Genomic DNA, 7,161 nt, shown 5'->3' with positions numbered 1-7,161 from the left:
ATTTTAAAACCACTTTACTGCGGTGTGATTGACACAGAAAAAGCTGTACATAATAAATGTGAACAACTTGAAGAGTTTGGAGCTAAATGTGTACCGTGACACCATCACCACATCCAGGCCACCACACATCCAGAGTCTTCTCCTGACCCTTTATTATTAGTATTTGTGATAATACTAATATCACCCTTAGAGTGCTGTACTGGTCACGACATGCTGCACAGTCGACCTCCAGGGCTCATTCTGCCTTCACGTTCACGTTGATAAAACAGGAACACAAGTTCTGATACCTCTTCCCTCACTTCTGCCTGAGAACATCCCCAGTCCTCAAGGCCAGGGCCCCTGTCACTCCCAAGTGCCCTCCATGCCCCAAGGCCCCACCCAGAGCTGACTCCCCCTGTTGGATAGGCTCTTCTCTCCTGGGGCAGGAGTGGGGAGGGTAGTTAGGCAGGAGAAGGCCTGCCTCCGAGGCTGGAGTCCAGGCCACAAAGACCCCTCCCAGGACTGGAGTTTACCTCTTGGGGCGGCTGTTTCACTTGAAGCCAGCTCTAAGCTGCCAGGCCTCCTCTTTGTATCCAGCCCATCTGCCCTCCTCAAGCTGCCCCTGGCCAGGCCCCTCCCCAACCTCCCAGGACAAACCTGTACCCCTCAGCCCTGGCCACTTGTCCACAGGAATCCCTGAGCCACTAGGCCTCCTGGGGCCATTCAGATCTTGTATCTAGAGTCATGAAAGATGCAGGGATGGGAGGTGGGGGTTCTGGGGAGGGCAAGCCTCTACTTTCTGCAGCTGGAGATATTTCACCATGGAAATTACAGAACTACAGAAGGGCGGGGTCTTCATTTTTACATTATGTCTTTTAAATTTAATCTAGAATAACATGCCCAGGAGGGAGGATGGGAAAGTAGGTGGCTCTGCTATGTCCTGCTTTCCCTCAGTGTCAGTTGTTCTTAAGTAGCAAATCCACTTGGTTTAAAATTCTAGACCCAAGAGCCCCCAGGGAAAGCCTCCTCCGCTGGACCCAGGGCCCTGGCCTACTCTTTGGGAAATTCCATGTGCAGCCTGGGGTCTCCTCTTTCTTTCTTCAAGTCTCCCCTTTGCCTCTCCATGCCAGGCCTACAGCTGCACTCACATCTGGGTGGGCCACACCCCCAGACCAAGAACACCCAAGGCACACCACTCCTCCCCAGGGTCTGTGCCCCACCCCCCTCAAAAGCACCAGGCTGTCTCCCAGCTCTGCTCTTGCAAAGCGGCCCAGCTGGCCATGCTTCGCCATGTGTGTGCTCCTCTGGGTGCGGGCATCCTGGAGACACTGGCCCGCTGGCCATGTGCCCCTATGTTTCATAAACCAGAAGTGCCAAAATGTCTTCCACACACACGTAAGTACCTAATACACATCTCAAGCACAATACATATATGTGTGTAAGCATACACAAACATGTAGACACAGTACACATGCACAAACACACATGAGCACACATGCACACACACGTATACATACATGTACACACACATATACAATACATATGTATATATGCATTGACAAACACACATACACACACATATGTACACATCCAGGCTAACTGTGGAGGCTTCTGAGGAGGAGGGAGAATTCTTTTTTATTCTGAGCTCTCTTGAACTGTTTAAATATTTTATGCCCATGCAGCCACGTGCACATTCAAATACAGAATGACACCATCAGCAGCAGTGCCCCCAGAACAGGGCGCCTGTGCCCCGCTGTTCTCCACCTTGGGTGCCCAGGGCACAGTCCATCATCTTACTCACCCTTTAGCTAGGTGCTTTCCTCCAGGGAGTTCCCCCCTGTCCTCACACTCCACTTACCAAGGGTAAACTGAGGCTATATGGGGAGGAACCCTGCCCAAAGCCAATGGCAAGTGAGGGTTGCACTGGGATTTGAACCCAGGTCCCAGGGCTCAGAAGCCCTGAGAGCTGACACCACAGTCCCCTTGGGCCCTGCAGTGGGGGTCTGGGGTCTGGGTCACCTGTGAGCCTGAGTGCTCAGAAGTCTCCAGCCCCTGGCTCTAGCTGAGTGACCTCAGGATAGCCAGCCCCCTCTGGGGTTCAGTCTCCCATGTGTGCAACAGGGCCACGGAGCAAACATGCCGGGAGGTTCTGGGGGGTCTGGCCACTGTCTCAGGGCCCCAGTTAGCAAGCAAGGGCCCCAGGCCATGTGCCCCTCCTGATACAGGGCACTTCCTGCCCATATGGCCATCTGCTTCCTGTTCAACCTGTGCAGTGATAAGGAGCGCTGGCCAGAGGCTGCAGGCCAGGGGGCTGGTGGGGGGAGCTCTGGTCAAGCCCCAGTTCACTATAGCCTGGCAGTGTAGCCTTGACAACATGCTCCCCCTCACTGGGCTTTAGCTTCCCCATTTGTACACCCCAGGCCACAGTCTGGGAAGCTCTACAACCCAAGTGCCCCCACTAACACTGAGAAAGAGCACTGTTCTCCCATTCCACAGAGTGGGAGACTAAGGCTCAGGGGGGCTCACCCAGGGCCACTGTGAGGGAGGGGCAGATCAGAATTGGAACCAGCCTGTCCACCTCAGAGCTTAGGGCCACCCAGGACATGGCACAGCTTCATGTCCACCCTGGTCAGGGGGCCCAGGAGGTTTGTGCGGTAGGGGCTTGGGTGGGGAGGAGGCTGCAGGGCTGATGCGCTTCTCCCATGCCTGACCTTGGTGTCCTAGGCCTTCTGCGGAGGGAGGGGCTTTGAGCTGTGGAGGGAGCTCTGGGCCCTAGAGGTGACTGCTGCACAGGTGAATCCCAGGGAGGCTGCTATCTTGAGAAGGTCAAGGGCTGGGGGGGCGGTCAGAGCCCACCTCTCACAGGTGCGGAGCTCTATGGGCCTGGACAGGCCACCTGCCCACCCAGCTGCCAGGAGCCATGCTGGGACCCTCTCACCGAGACCCCTGCCCATGACCTGGGCAGTGCAGGGAACAAATACCCAGTTTAACGTGTCCCTAGGGCCAAGAGGACTTCCCTGAAACCTCAAAGGCATCCCAGAAGCTGAGTAAGCTCGGGGCTGCCAGACTTTTTCCCCTAAAAGCCAGGAAGGAGCCTGTGGGGAGGGAGCTGGCTTTGGCAGTGGTGCCCACAGGGCTGGCTCCTTGAGCCCACTTTCTGTGGACAGAGGGTCTCATCCCAGCCATTGGTAGGCAGCTCGCAGGGACCCAGGCCACCTGGCCCAGGGGCACACTGCTGGGCAACCTCAGCTTGGACAGGGAGGGGAGTTGGGACAGAAGCAGGATTCAAAGCAGATCTGTGGTACTCAGAGAACCCAGTTTCAGCACAATGCATCCTCCAGTCCACCCTGGGCTTGGATGGGCTGCCCATGGCCTCCGGCTGGGCCCAGGAGGTCTGGCCCACCCCCAGCCTCCTGCCTGTACACTCTCTGCTCCCCTGGGAGACAAGGGCAGGCCAGGGCCGTGGCCCACTGAACCCCTGCAGGACCCCTCAGGGTTTTGGTTATGGACTTCCTCCAATCCTGCCTGCCCCAATTCTGCCACTGACTCCAAACCCCATGTACAAGTATGGAACAAGGAGCCCACATGGGAATTCCTGCCCACGCTCCCAGAGCCCAATTTCACATCTGTAGAACCAAGCTCCCAACAAATCTATGAGGCTCATCAGCTACCCTGGGAGGAGCTGGGGTGCAGGCCTTCCATCAGCACCTATCTTTCATCATCCCCATATCCTGCCACACCACGGACCAACAGAGTGACTGGTCTGTGCCTCGGTTTCCTCATCTATAAAATGGGCACATAAGGGGGAGTGAATGAAGGGCTCAGAGGCCCAGTGGCTGGTCAGAGCACAGCTGGTGCAGGGCAGGACTGGATGTTCCTCTTCCTCGCCACCCAGGCCTCACCACTTTGAAAGGTTACCTCCCAAACGAACTGTACCAATTTGTAATTAATTCCATTTAAAAAATCCATAACAAGGAAGAGAAAGTACTAGTCCCAGAAAATGCATGAGCTGAGTGAGACCCAGGGTGCACTGGAGGTCCAGCTCCAGATGCTGGGCTATCGCAGCCACTCCTGCATAAGGCCCCTCCCCTTGGGCTCAGTGGGCAACAGTGGATGTGCGGGCTCTGGTGTCCTTGCTTCTGGTTGGGACCTGAGAACTGACTGAGTAGGATCTGTTGGGGCCTGGGGTGTCCCTTGTCTGACCCACTAGTGCGGGGCGTAAGCAGTTATTGTGGCCACTGCCTGGACTCAGCATGAAGGCACCTGCTTCAGGTCACACTGGCTTACTCCTGCACTGTCCCCATACCGTCAGCACCCAGCCAGCCCCGAGATGTCTCTTGCTCCATGTCTGAGCTCATGGCAGGAAGTTTCCTAGGGCGGGGGGCGGGGGGGTTTCCCTGCTGCAGCTGGGCTGGGTTGGGCAGTCCCGCTTCCTGTGGACTCAGCAATGGCCAGCAGTAACCCCGCAGCCACGTCAGGGCTGCCTTTTGGAACATGGCCAAGACCCCACCAGCCTCGGGATCTGCCAGGAGAGCAGAAATGAGAAAAAGAGCAAACTTGGGACTTCCCTGGCGGTCCAGTGGTTAAAACTCCACGCTTCCAATGCAGGGGGCATGGGTTCGATCCTTGGTCGGGGAACTAAGATCCCATATGTCGTGCAGCATGGCCAAAAAAAAAGTTTAAGAGAAAAGGAGCAAACTTCCCCCAGCAGCTGAGGCTGTGCACGCCCCCCTCCCTCCCAGGACTTGGCTTCCAAGCCCAACTGTAGCCCCAGGAGCCTCACTGCACCCTGTCCTGCCACCTCCCTGCTGTGTCCTCAGCTGGCTGTGGTCCCAGAGTCTGCTGCAGGGTCCAACGCAGCTGCCCCTTGAGATAAATCCCTGGGCATGACACAGTCAAGGGCCACATTTATTTTCACAATAAAATTGCTGTTTACTACTCCTTCTGCTGCCAGCCAAAAGTGAGCTGACTTAGTGAAGACTCCAACTCACTCCTGCGGGGCACCTGAGCAGACCGGCCTTGCATGGAGGCCATGGGGATATGGGGCACGTGGAGGGGGACATCTGCAGAGCTCCCCCACCACCCTGGCCCGACAGGTCTCATCTGCCCATGGATTACACATACAACTCTTCCCTGAGCCCAGCCACCCTGGGAGGTGAGTGATCCTGCCCACTTCACAGAGGAGGAAACTGAGGTTCAGAGAGGGTCTGCACTTGCCCAAGGCCCCATGGCAGGGCGTCTCGAGACCGATGGGGGCTCTGGGCCTGGGCCTCCCACTCAGTCCTCTTGCAGCCAAGGACATAGTGGTGACCCAGCCCACACACCCTGCTGTCTGGGGCTCTTGCTTAAGTGGGGACACATCTGAAGATCCTGGGGTTTGCCCCTCCTCCCAGCAAGCCTTTCTACCCCTCCTCAAGCAGGAGCTTGGGGCTCAGATTCAGGCAGGGACTGCCGGGAGAAAAGGCTGTGGAAAAGCCAGGTGAGGTGCAGGGGGAGAATCTTCTGCTAAACCCTGCTCCAGGTCCTCCTCCTGACCTGCTGCCATGTCCAAACCATTTGTGGTAGAGGACAGACTGGGGGCCATGGGGTGCCCACAGTACTGGCTGAACCCAGCTGGGCGCTCGCCCGCTGTATGTGGCTGGTTTCCGTCTCCATTCAGTGAGGTGTTTGGATTTCATTCCTCAGTGCTCTGCCCATGGTGGGGGCCTAGTATCTAGGGTCTGTATGGGCTGCCCTGGGAGCTTGTCCTGACCTTAGCCCTGAAGTCCTGCAGCCCACAGTTCAGACCGACAGGTATCCCTTTTGTGCAGGTGTGGGCAGGGCCTGCCCAGTCGCAGCACCGCTGAGGGCCCAATGCATCCCAACGGGACATCAGTTCTGCCCACACACAGCCGTCTCGTGAAGGAGGAACTGCTGTTGGCCCACTTCATAGCTAAGGAAACTGAGGCTCACAGAGGTGGCTACTGCCTCAGGCCTAGTTCACAAAGACACCATGAGTGGGGACACAGCAGTGCCTGGGGGTCTGATCAGGCCTGGGCATGGTGGCCATTACAAGTAGCAGTTACTGTTATTCTCACATAACCCACAGCTAACTATTCATGAGCAGCTGGAAATCCAGATATTTTAAGTTGGTATTATTCATACAAAAGCACTAGCCTCTCTGCCCTAGGGGCAGTGCTGGCTCCTGGAGGGGCCAGGGAGAAGGCAGCCAGGAGAGAGGGCTCTGAGGTTGCAGGGGAGGCCCCAGGTGCGGGGGTGGGGCAGATGAAGAGAGGCGGGAGGAGAGGGCTTTGTTCCTGCCTGTTTGCTGAGTGAGAGGGTTTCGGTGGGTGTCATAGGGGTCTCTCATGTGGGCCACGTGGCAGCTCTGTGCTGAGGTTCATTATTCCCTCTGTCCAAAAGGCGGGAGCGAGGGAAGATCGTGGTGGAATAATTGGGCACTTAAACCTGGGTTTGTAACTGCTCTGTACTGACCACCAGGGACTCAGGCAGGCACTTCACCTTCCCAGGGTAGACCTGGGGGGGGCTTGGTCAGCCCTGGGCAGGGTCTCTTTCTCCAGGCGTGCCTGTCCTCAGGGAGGGACTTCCCCTGTCTGCTTTGTCGTTTTCATTTGCCTATGCTGTGTCTGTTTACCAGATTGTTCCCAGGACAGACTGAAAGGGGCAGTGCCTACCGTGTGTCCTGACATCTACCTGGTTTCAAATTCTAATGCTGGAGAGACCAGTATGACTGTCCAAGGCCGGTTCCCAGCTGCTGCCCGTGAGGCTTGGGTCCAAGGGGAAGTGACAATTGGGTAATGTCCCAGGAGAGGGGGTGGGCTGGGGAGGGACAGGGCCAGCAGCTATGCTCCGGCAGAGAGACACATGTGATAGACGGACTGTATGTGCAGCCAACATACATGTGCAGACACACACATGCAGCATGATGCTGAGTTCACCTGCCCCTTCCGAGCTGTGTGACTGGGGATACATTTACTGTCTGTAAAATGGGGATGCTGTGAAGATGAATTGACCCAGCCCAGGTGAAGCCCAGACCAGTTCCCGGCATTGAGGGTGATGGCGGCCTTGACCTAAGCCCCCTCCTCATGCTGCTGCCTTGAGCAGGTGCTGAAACCCTGCTGGCCAGTGACAGCCCAGGGCCGCATCACCAGAGTCTGGTGGCTCTTAAGGCGGTGGCTTCAT

This window comes from Balaenoptera acutorostrata, unplaced genomic scaffold (genome assembly GCF_949987535.1).
Source record: "Balaenoptera acutorostrata unplaced genomic scaffold, mBalAcu1.1 scaffold_1171, whole genome shotgun sequence".
Lineage (NCBI taxonomy): Eukaryota > Metazoa > Chordata > Mammalia > Artiodactyla > Balaenopteridae > Balaenoptera > Balaenoptera acutorostrata.
Note: the sequence above shows the minus strand (reverse complement) of the source record.